The sequence below is a fragment of the Grammomys surdaster genome, unplaced genomic scaffold, assembly GCF_004785775.1.
Source record: "Grammomys surdaster isolate TR1022 unplaced genomic scaffold, NIH_TR_1.0 125888, whole genome shotgun sequence".
In the NCBI taxonomy this organism is placed as follows: domain Eukaryota; kingdom Metazoa; phylum Chordata; class Mammalia; order Rodentia; family Muridae; genus Grammomys; species Grammomys surdaster.
In genome coordinates this window covers 1,191,235-1,203,722 of record NW_021620713.1, presented here as the reverse complement: position 1 = coordinate 1,203,722, position 12,488 = coordinate 1,191,235, and the positions used below count along the sequence as shown (strand labels likewise).

At 38.3% G+C, this 12,488-nt stretch overlaps 1 protein-coding gene across 4 annotated transcripts in view; it reads right to left on the bottom strand.

Moving 5' to 3' along the window:
* The window catches only part of Arhgap15 (Rho GTPase activating protein 15), a 603,756-nt gene that overhangs the window by 576,246 nt on the left and 15,022 nt on the right, over nucleotides 1-12,488 (bottom strand). The window contains exon 1 of one of the 4 annotated variants that reach the window (XM_028752210.1): nucleotides 2,588-2,687. The exons of the other annotated variants lie outside the window; for them this stretch is intronic. The gene's annotated coding sequence lies outside the window, so the exon portion shown is untranslated. Of the gene's footprint in view, nucleotides 1-2,587; nucleotides 2,688-12,488 lie in introns of those variants that run through there. 4 annotated transcript variants of the gene reach the window in all.

The following is a 12,488-nucleotide window of genomic DNA, read 5'->3' as shown; positions in this document are numbered from 1 at the left end:
ATATAGTGTTATTTCACAACAAATAGGAATTTAAAAATTATGACAACTTAAAAATAATTATAGACCTCTTTATTTTCTACATGGCAGTCAATGTTCACAATAGTTCATTTTCTGATTCTCTAGCAATCTTGTGAAACACACATCTAATCCAATTTTTCTAGAGAAATGATGCTCAACGAGACTAAGGACTTTCCCCAAAACACTAGCAAAAGAGGTGTAATGTGTACCTGATTCCAAGGAAAAGCAACACAGAAGGACATCTTCTGTATTGCATCTAGTGTATCTATGCAATTAAAACAAAGTATGTGTGTCATGGTGGGGGTTGGGGCAACTGATCAGTCAGTTAAGAACTTGACTGTTTTGGAGGACTCAAGTCCTGTTCACATAAATAATATTTGGCTGCTCACAGCAGCTTTTAATTCCATATCTAGGGGGTCCAAAACCTCTGTTCTCCAAGGATGTACACTTGTATGTACCCATCTACAGACACATTTGCATATACATACTTAAACATGTTAAAAATGAAACAATCTACTCATGAACAATAAGATGAAGAATCAAAAACTCATTCTGTCAAATGAATGACACAAGTCCAAAGGAAAAATGACACAAGTGGAAGCATATTAGATGGCTGAATCTCACACATCTGGAATTCCAGCAGTCGGGAAGCTGAAGCAGGAAGGTGATGAGTTCTGGGTCAGCCCGGGCTACGTAACAAGAACCTGTCTCAGAATGAAAAGAATATCCACTCTGCTATCTTATTTCTACAGTGTTCTAAAAAAGTGTAAACCAACATGGGAAAGAAACCCTAACTGCAACTTCTTAAGGAGAAAGAAGACAGTGGGGCAAGAATTGCTTAAACCTTATAGGAGGAAGTGTGGAAGTGAAATGGATATTCAACACAGTGATGAAATGCAGAGACGAGTCCATGCTCATGATATAAAATAGACATCTGTGCACCCCAAATAACTATACTTGATCATACTTCAGGTGTAATATGCTAAGTTGATTATAGGAAAGTTGTTCAGAGAATTCCTTAGCCATGTTTGTTTGTTTTATTCAGTTTCACATCATGCACCCCAGTCCAGACCCTCATATCTGCCCTTAGCTCATGCAACCTCCCTTCCTCCCCCCACATTAAACACACACACACACACACACACACACACACACACACGCACACGCACACACACGCACACACTCAAAAGCAAAGTATAGAAAACATCTCTTCATGGAAGCTATAGTATGTTATATTATGCCATGTTTTTTTTTCATTTGTTTGCTTTTTTCTTTTTAATGAGCATATCTGAATGTGTTATAAAACTTATCTAATTGAGTATAAAAGAGCTCTTTCAATGGGTATAAAGTAAAAATTAAGGTAATGATTATATTTCACCTTCCTCTAGAAAGGTCTTTCATTTTTAAATGAAGCTCTCTGAGTGCATTCAAGGTTTGAAATTTTACATTATTCAACAGATTCATAGTCTAAGTATGGGAAATTTGTCGTATTACTGGAGGAGTCATTCATGCTGAAGTCTCTATCTTCTGACTGAGATGATCCAGTCACTGTATTTTCAGAACCCCAGCCTGTGTGTATTTATAGAACATGTTGCTTTTCTACATCTGTACAACTTTTGGTTTTAAATAAAAAATTGCATTCTTATCCTCTTTTTTAAACCAATCCCTAAAATGCTTGGTGATGTACTACTGCCAAAAGGGAGTGTTACAAAACTTCTTTTCTGGATTCTCCAGTTACTTACTTGGGGACAACCTGCCTATTTCAGAGTTTGCTCTCAGCTGTATGATTCTTCGTGCCCATTGTTTTGAAGTTTGCTCTTTTTCTTTCCTCTAACCATTGCATCCTCTTCCCTCCGACCTCACCTTGTTAATGCCTCACTACACCATGAGTCCTGTCTTTCCTCACCTTTCCTTGTACTATAGTCCTCCCTGCCTATAGGGATTAAGTGCCATATATTCAGGTGGGTTTCTGAAACTAGACACCCAGTGGTGAACTCCATGCTTATGATGCTGTCCTTTGGACATGTATATTTTTGATATATGTATTTTGTAAGTCAGGCACATTAAGAGATCACAATTAGAACATTGTAATAGGATATCTGCCACACATTTTTTTTTCTTTTTTTTAATCTTAAAATTGTGCTATTCCTATGTTTCTTCTAGTTACAAGGTGGGGGAGACATACGCCCAAGTGATGTCATGCAATATGTGAATGAGGTAGGGCTGTGAATAGGATTAAGCCTTGCATAAGGATTGCACAAAGACAAGTAAAATCAAATATAAGATGCTGAACACTAGATCTAATTACTGGAAGGGTTACCAAGCCATTAGAGCTTAGGTATCATACACAACTAAGATGCCACACACAGGACCGATTCAGGTTCTTGAGTGTCAGAGTTGACCACATTCAGTTTCACTGTGTTCTTAGAGCAGTATATGAGTAATAAAACTTAATTTTTTTACTTTAGAGAAATTCTTGTTTAATACTTTTATAACAGAATGGAGTGCAGTTAATTGAAACTGTGGGAAGCTAGAGAGCTTCAACTAATATTATCTTGCTGTTACTCACTTTGTAGCATTGTGCAGCTTAATTTTCTGCAATGTGACTCAAACAAGAGTCACTTAAGAAGAGTAAACCTCAACTGAGGAGTTTCCCCTTCAGATCCATCCACAGGAAAGTCCATGGAGCAATTTCTTCATTAACAATTGATGGGAGAGAGCTCAGTACACTGAGGGAGGCACCACCCCTAGGCACGCGGCGATCCTGGTTGTATAAGAAACCCTGCTGAGCAAGCAATGGAGAGCATTTTTTAGGAAGCCCTGTTGTATCCTTGGTCTTGGCTTCTTTTCTTGTCTCCTGTTTCAGTCCTTTCCCTGGCTTCCTTGGATAATAGACTGTATATAAACTGCAAGTCAAATCACTATTTTCTTCCTCTAGTTGTAGCATTTCATCACAGGAAAAAAACCAATAGAAAAACTATTTTTTAATTCGTCTTTTATTTTCAACTATTTGCAAGTTTCTAATTTTGTAGAACAATATAGTGTTCTAAAAAGTTTTTTTTAATGTCACAATGCCTGTTTTTTTAAAGAAAGGAGTGATGTCTCAGTTGGTTAAGAGCCTGTCATACAAGCATAAGTCTCTGAATTCAAATCCTCATCCCCCATGTGCAAACCTAAAATCTAGGCATAGTGAGGAGATGGGAGGTAGATACAGGGAGATCCCTAGAATTTATTGAAAACCAAACTAGCTGAATCAGTGATCAGCTTCTGTCTCCAACAGTGAAGAGACGAGTAATAGAGAAAAGCATTCTATATCTATGTCTCCCTCTCTTTTATATATGCATACACATTCAGAAACACCTCAATGTGTACCTCCACATATGCACAAAACCACATATATACATCACACACAGAAAAAGATTTCTGTCTGCTGAAAAACTTTATTTCCTCAAGGTTCACTGAGATCCTCTCAGCAGTTAGACAGCATCTTAGCTATTAGGGATTGTTCTTTTATCAAATGCCCCACAGTTTTCTAAGGATGATTGAAGAATATATTAATAATCATATAATTACATTATCTAATATAGTAAATGAGACTGTACCCAGGTTGGGAAATCAGTGTTATCAGACTAAGGATGAGCTATCAGATGGAGAAAGCAATTCTGCAAGGAAAGATCAGAGTGCTGGGCTAGATTGGGTAACCTGGGCAAATCAGGCAAGGGCTTAGAGTGCACACAGCCTTGCAAACATTTAGAATAGTGTAAACTAGCTGCCAATGCTTTCATGAAGGGGAAATAAAATGAGAGGAAAGAGAAAAACTGAAGGGAAGCCATGATTGATGTCATAAGGAAAGTAGTGTTTGACTTCTCTGTGAGATTGTTTGTATTGCTTGCCTGTCTTCTAGTTGAGGTATGACTTGAGGGCAATTGACGAAGCTATACGAAGCTGATATTGTATACCCTCCAGAAGAGGGTCTGAGAGAGGAGACTTCCCTTAGCACCAGATAGCACCTTCTATAGAGGGATAGATCAGAAAGCAGAACCTCCCTGTTGACAGAGAAAGGTGCACAAAGACTGGAGAGAGGAGAAGATGGAGTGATCAAATGGAATTGGAACAAAAGCTGTAGTGGTTGGCAGTGTATGTGCAAAGGTGGCAGACTCTCATTGAGTGTGTCAGCAGCCACCGATAATGTAGAACTGTCTCTAGGTCATATTTTCCCAGGTGTAATTTGACACTACTTACAGACCTATCTTTACATTTCTACAATTTATCATGTCCCCTTACCTTCATCCTTTCAGCCCTCTATCTCTCTACCACACACCCTACAGCTGTCTTTATAATTTGGCTATTGAAGCATCTATCTTGTCTCACACTTAGACACTGAGTCATCTACACAAGTGGGACTTCCTGAAGTTCCCATTATCAATCATTCTTGACCTTCTTAAAACACTATTTTCGCAGCGAACTACTTAGATAAATTTATTCCGACTAAACCAATGAATATTATGAAAGGTTATCCACCTGTCTCTCAAAGAAGCATTTGCCTAAATATCAAACCAGAAACTCTTCTGGCAGTGAGAATCTTTGCATCAGGTAGAAGAATGCTGATCAGATCATACTACATATTGTCTTAAGGAAGCTCCATGGAGATGCCATCGGGTTGTACATGAGTGTTACATCCTTGAAAGTGCCCCCTAGGTTTATCAAAGTGATGTCCCAATCTTCATGAAATACATTTTCTGATACCAAACCATATTGCAAAACATGTTCATTCCTAACTCACACGTGTGCGTTCTTACTGACTTGGAACCTAGTACTTGAGAGAGGTTAGACTTCCATAAGTACTGTGTGCATTTGGGAGCATCTTCAAAAAGGATATGAAGAGATTTCTATCTCGATACATAACTCTAAAATTATTCTCAGGTATTTTAAATGCTCTTCTATTGTTCTACCCATGTCTTAGTCTCATAACTCTTGGTTGTTCAGTTTTTGTTATGCTGCTGCTACTTGTTTCTTACCTGCATGACTTAGTAACCTCTTGCACGTTGCTAAAACTAGTTATAGCAACTCTGCTTATATCAAATCTGCATTCCTGCTCAGATTCCTTGTGGCTTATCCTCAACTACCTCATTCACTTAAATCATCATTTTTATTACATATGAAAAAAACATTAATGCTTTCTGCAGGAGGTACTCAATAATGATAAATATCTAACAAGATACAGAAGAACAAGACAATTTTGCACATCCCTGAGATAGCCACTGATTTTATAAATTTCTCCTCCAAATCCCCTATTCCAAATTTAGAAATGGAAATGGAAATCAATCATTTAAGCCTGGCTTTGCTAGTCCTCTAGAGTTCCTGATTTTGTGTGTACTATGAGAAAGCGTGAGTATCTTGTGGTATCATGCAAGTTCCACTTTGAATCCTGTTTTAAAAACAGGAAGCAGTGATGATGAAACATTTCACAAGAGCCATACAAACGCTGGCTTTGGTCCTCAGACTCAATTCTGTGGTGTTCTGAGCTCTATTTCACCTCTCACCCTGCAACAGTCCAATGAGGAGTGGATGTGATATGTAATCGCAAATTCCACAGCTGTCCTGCCAATTATTTTTGGCACTGTTAATTATGTGGAAGCTCAGCAGCATGCCCTTTTGAGTTTGGAAATAGACTTTTGACATCTCTTTCACAACAGCAACATTAAAAAGAAGAGGATATTAAGATATCTTTGAGCTATGGAAAAGGGAAGAGGCGCCATGATCATGCAGTCTCCATGTTGTGGGACATAGCAGACTTGAGCTTAAGCACATAGCTTTTCTTCTCCAAGTTGCCATGGGAAATTCAAAGTCACCGCAGGATGCACAGGGGCCTGTGTCCCTAAACATATGTGGTGCCATTGTGGACTCCATAGTCAGGAGAGAGAGTAAGTCTGAGAAACTAAGAGAACAAAGATTCCAAAGTAAGTCTGACAGAGAAGAGGAAAGTAAAATGACCACCGTGCAGTCACATTAGGTACATCATATGTATCATTATATCATATAATATCATATAATCATACCATATCATATCACACTGTATCATATATATCATTAGTTATATATATCATTATATCATGTCATGTCATAGCATATCATATATATCACTAGATACATCATATGTATCATATCATATTCTGTCATGTCATATATTATATCATTATGTACATCATATATATGCATTGGAATATCATATAAATTCTCCTAATTAATTAATTAATATGTGTTCCTGTGGGTTTTGGAAAACAAGAGAGAGAAGAAGCACTTCTAAGATATAAAAATTAAAAACAAATATGGAAAGTAGTTAATGCTAGTGTATGTAGCTTACCAACACATCATCAGGAAAACATCTGGCTAAGCTCCTTTCTTTCTTTTTTTTTTAAGAATATATGTACTTTGTCCTTAGCATTGTTTTTGAAGACGAGGGCACTGTGAGTATGTCACAGCAGTCAGAGACACAAAGAAGCAAGGTTTTTTATACTCTATGTGGCCAGAATTAAAGTACTCCTTGAGATTCATATAGATTTCCAAAAATGTACCAAACACCATATTTCCATTCCATTTCGGAATAACCCTTATGTTTCCTTCTTATCGCGAAAAATGAACATCTCCCTTGAGAACAAGATTGCTTCGGGCAGTTTATATATGTACATACACACACATACACAAATATGAACCTTTTCATATGACACTGGCTACCACGGGGGCTTTCTGAGGACAACTATTTCAGAACCAGATATCGAAAGCACTCTCAGAGCATTCCTATTTTATGAGAGTCAGCCTAGATTCTCCTTGTGTAGCAGATGAGCTATGTGGCCACCCCCACCTAAAAAAGAGAGATCCTTTCTGTCCCCCAAATTTAGGAAGCCTCTGTGCAATCAGACCCTGTTCCTGTCTCTGCTTGTGGGGTACAGACTGACTCTCCAGGTCTGCTAAGGGTTCATGGCTACTCCACAGACAAACATTATTTCTCAGAGAAATTCATTTCAATCCCCTGGAAAGACCTTATGTTGATCTGTGGTAGAACAAAGTCTATTCGTTCCCCAGTGGAAATGACTTGTGGCTGTGGTAGCTCCAGTAATACGTGGCACAACCTCCGTGTCATGCTTTCCTGACAGGTCAGTAATTAACTTGCATTGCAATTGCTTGCTGCGTCTACCACAGCAGCCATTTACCAAAATAACATTTTAATTTCAGTTTCCTCCCAGATTACATTCCTTTTCTTTTTTTCTCCCAGTGGCTTCTACATCTCTATTAAGTCTCATTTCCCCAGACCACTTCCATAAGCTGAGAGAATGCAATAAAACCCAGTTTCAAAAATGTCAAATATAATGAGAAAGGAAGATCACAGTAAAGGAATTTGATCATAGCCATCCCATTGGGTAACATTGCCTTTGACAGAGCAGGTGTTACATACGGGAGATGTGATAAGAAGACTTTACATTTATTTAAGCAATATCAGGGAATCTGGGAATAGGCTGAGCTGACTGAAAATGGCTGACAGGTCAACTGCTTAGGCAAATTGTAATATTACTATTATTATCCTGGCATGTGTCCATCCTACGTGGAGAGTTCATTTTTAAAAAAATCAAACAAAAACAATAACAATAAGCAAATAAACAAACAGCAATAAAAGTAGAATATATCCAAAATCTGTATGGTAGGCATTTCTGACATTCACTAAAGTTATTGACACTGTCATATCTCACAGGCACATTAGAAAAATTCTCATAGAAACAAAGCAGCCAGCTTTTAGACCAATGTGTAATGGATCTTCAGCCAGAGAAATGGGCTTGTTGTGTCTCACAGGTTCTACAATAATTAGCAAGAATCTTGCAGTAGAGTTAGGCATAGCGTACTTGTCTACCATGGAGTCTGGTAAGGTTGCAGTAGAGAAGAAACTGGGGAAATTTTCAAGATAAAGGTGTCATTAGGGCTGGTATTGATGATAAATAAAATGTCACTGGAGAAGGGATAATCAGAGCCTCATGGGCTGAGATCACCAAATTCAAAGAAGAAAGACACTTATATCCACATTGAGGTAGAAAGTGGGTAGCTCGGAGGAAAAGCTAAGTAGAGAAATCCAGTAGGGCTAACTCAGGTGAATTGTGCAAGTGCTTTCAAGGAACTTTAACTCGTCTTATAGAGCTTGGAGACAATTGGTTATTTTTTTAAGGTCATTTTGCTTTTCAAAAGATGTGATGTGGAACAATGAGACAGGTCAGTTGGTCAAAGCTCTTTGTTGCACAGGTCTGTGTCCTAACCTTGACACCCAAAACCATGAAGACTGATAACTCAGTCCCAATTATCTTCTGATCACCAGTATGTGCCACAGCACATGCCTAAACACTGCATACACACACACACACACACACACGCACACACTCACACACACATACACACATACACAAACAATTAAGAAACACAAATATAAACATATGTTTCTTCATCTATTTATACATATTATTATCATGATAAGAGAATCATATGACATAAGAAAACAATCCAGGATTCTAGAAAGTATGCTTTGGACATTCAAGTACTTGTGTAATGTGTCTAGGCATCAAACATATACAGAGCAAGATAAGATGTGACAAGAAAGTCAGCATTCTTAGGGATAAAAGTCACATGTAAAATTGCATTGAAGTAAGGACACAGGAAGTGAGATTTGTGGAACTTCTGGTTTCTCCTGATCCTTAGGCTGCTAGGAAAGCATTGAAAAGAGAGGACCAAAGTGTAAGAATGGAGGCAGTTACTATTCAAGACTGGAAAAAATTCTATGGAGAGCTAGTCCCTTAGTACAGAGGAGAACTACATAAGATGTAAGGGAGGCAGTCTTTGGTCTGATTTCTCATGAACTTTGACTTGAAAATGTGAGGGCTTTCAGTTTAGGGAAATGATGACTATCATAAGGAGTGATATAAAGCATCTCTTAAAGAGAACTATCAGCACAGTTGCCTCACAGCCACATGCTAGAAAACATTGGCAAATCAAACAATCTAGATATTTCTAGGGCTAGACATGTGCGATGATCTTTGCTGGAAAGGTATCAAATGCCGATACTGCATTTTAGCCGTTGTTGGTGTCTATTTCCTGGGATTTCTTGTTCTAAGGTAATTTCTGCCCGAAAGGGCTTTGACACTGTGGCAAAGTTCTCTATAAAGCTGGTTAAGTCTAACTATTGATAGCAGTTATACCAGACTTTATCTCTGTCTTTGCCTGGGCAGGGGTCAAATATGCAGAAGTTGCATATTGCACAATTAGTGTTCATCAGTAATTAACAGTGATCAGTAATGTCAATACAGCTGGCATTTGTTTCATCTAGAAAATTTGTTATTGTGTCCATTATTCATTCCATAATGCTGATGTGTCCAATGTCTGGATTGATTGGATTGGATTTCAGTGCCAACAGGGTCTATCTGGGGGGTGGAGACATTGTGACATTCCGTCGTTGTGAGGGATGATTGCCTTATGGCTGTATCATTAAAGGTTTCCAGAGTTGTTTTTAAATATATTTTAAACATAGATATCTCTTTGTTTCAATGAACGTGAAGCATGTTAAGAAGCTGTAAAGGCATGCTTGCCTGTGTGATCATGTCTGTGTTTGTGGCAAAAGTTCAATTACTTGTTACAAGCTGAACAGTTTTGAGAAATCACAGCTAAACATCACACTAGAACACTTGAGATTCACCCAGAGGTCTCTTACAGTAACTACCTCATCACACCAATGGTAACTATGATTCTGTCTTTCTTATTGTGCTTATTTTTTCCTATTGTTCTGTGTCTTTCATCTACTGCTGGGTAGTAATTCTTTACAAATCTTGATTAAATCCATTTCAATTATATTTTTTTCCACTTCAGGGTGGTACTTCATTCCTTCAATGCTATCATTTTATTATCAGGATCCTTAAATTTTCACATTTTTCTAATATATTCTTTCTTCTTTACAATTTTATTTTTCTGTATGAGTGAATGCTGCACACATTTATGGGTACCAAGCATTTGTCTGATGTCCATGGAGGCTATAAGAAGGTATCAGATCCCCTGGTACTGGAGTTACAGGTATGAGTAGGCATATGAATACTAAGAACCAAAAATCATGTCCTCTGTAAGAGCAGTGAGCATTGTAGCTGTTTAGCCGTTCCTCTAGCCCCTCCTTCCTCTCCTGCTCACTAACTTTTTCCTAAATATATCCTGACTAATTCTAGGTTATTCCCAAACTTGTTTGTATTCTATGTTTCACCTTAAGTAATTTTTTGTTTACATTTTTATTTTTAAAACTATAATGTAACTTGGAATAATTTTGTGTTTGGTATGAGATGGGATAAAATTATTGTCCTATGGATAACTCATAGATCTATGTCTGAAGTTTTGACTTAAGTGTTATCTTTAATCTGAACAAAATGAAAAGGGACCATGAGCTAGCAAACCATCTAAAGGAACAGCTTCTAAAGAGCTCTCCTAGCAGCAGGTAGTGACAGTTGAGTGTAAACTGTCAAGTACCAACATTATAAAAAAAAATGGCAGAAGTACCTGGTAAGACTCAGGATCAACAATGGCAGCTGAAGTTACAAGCGGTGGCTATCTAACAAGGGATGGGTAACAGCCAATGGTAATCTCAGAAGAGCAATGCAGAAGCTATCCACTAGGTGGTTCTTTAAAGACATCTACGTCCTGGGGAATGTTTCACATCAAGCTCAGTTATCAACAGAAAAGACTGGCAGTGTTGAAGTAGGACCTGTATACTTGTAAGTGGATAAGGTAACAATTGACCAGGTTACCAGTAGAGGAAGCTATGGTCGGAGACGAGTCAGATACTTAGTGAAGAAGAGGTGGCCTAATGAATGCCTGGCCTTGGAACTATGGTAAAAATGAACTTGATGTCCATTACCAGTTGTTTTCACAACTGCAGCATCCAGTTTCTCTGGAATTGAAGGCTAGTTAAGATTTATCCTAGGAGTTAGAAAGAAAAACAATGCAAGTACAGTTGAAAACCAGCACTTGACTATAACAGAAAAGTGGGAGGGGAGTTATAAAGCAATGGTCTTCAATGATTTATGTCTATAGCTTTAGGCTATTTATAGCTATTAAGATTGTAATCTTAGCCAAATCTTCCACAGTCATTCCAAGTCAGTAAGACTGACAAGGGGATTTGGAAGCCACATTTACCCATCACCCATCAGGGACTCAGATGTTCCTGGATTTAAACTATTTTATAAAGGTTTATAATGTTTCTTTTATATTTGATTATATATGTGTGTGTGTGTGTGCGTGTGTGTGTTTATTTGCATGTGGCCAGTGCAGGCAGAGCCCAGAAGAAGCGATGCGCTCTCCTGGAGGTAGAATTGCAGGTTGCTGTGAGCTCTCCAACGTACATGTTAAGCAACAAGTCCTCTTGACTGCTAAGCATCTCCAGCGTCTCCAGGTTCTATACAGTATTTTTATATAAGTGCTATGCTAAAAATGATCGCTATATCATCCCTAGCTTCATCCCGTTCTTGTTTTAGCTGTAGTTGTTTTATGGGAATGGAAGTTCACTTTAGAGCATGCAGGTGTTGGAATAGTGTCCTTGGGAGGAGGAGAGGCTATGAGAAGAGTTGTAGATGTATGAAAACAGTGTTTCAATATGAGAGTTAGATATTAAAAACAAGCTTTGACCACAAATACCGCTGAAAATTAGTCCTTTCACATAGGAGATAAGCCCAGACATAGCATACCCCAGAATCCACATCTACTGTGCCACCATCTATTCAGTTCAGAGAACTCTGTTACTCTTGGTTTGTGTGCTTCTATCACGGACTTGGGAAATGTGAATGTGTAACAAGTTGATCACTTTCAAAAGATCTCTCCTTGTTAAAAGGCAGAGGAAGGTTGAAAGTGTTCGTCTTGGAAATGCTTTTCTAGAGGCCAAGGAGAGTAAAACGAGGAAAAACTATTGGCCAGTTCACAGTGTCTAAATTGAATTTTCATCCTCTATCTTTGAAAATCCCCCAGTATCCCATTTTCATTGCACATCTTAGGATGTATCCAGCTTTAGCTGGGCTGAGTAGCTGAAGGTCGAGTAGCTGAAGGTCCTCATGCTTTTGTCTCTAGCATCTGTAGTCCCTTCCATTGCTTTGTCAATTATCTTAATTCAGGAACCTTTGGGGAAGGTGGCTGCTCCTTCTAAACCTACCTTTGCTTTGGTTTCCAGAGTACCTGGAACCTCCTGTCAGTTAGAAAACAGAAGTGATGAGGGCGAATACTATACCCTTAACAGAGTTCCAGCTCACTGAACAGTATTGTAATCTTTATTAGTTTATCCAAGCTTCTGTTCTAATTTGGAGAATGGATAACACTTAAAGTTTGAAAAGTATGTACAAGTAACATTGTATGGACTGCGCAGGCTCACTCCCTCTTCTTCTCCCTCCCTCTCCCTCTCCCTCTCCCTCTCC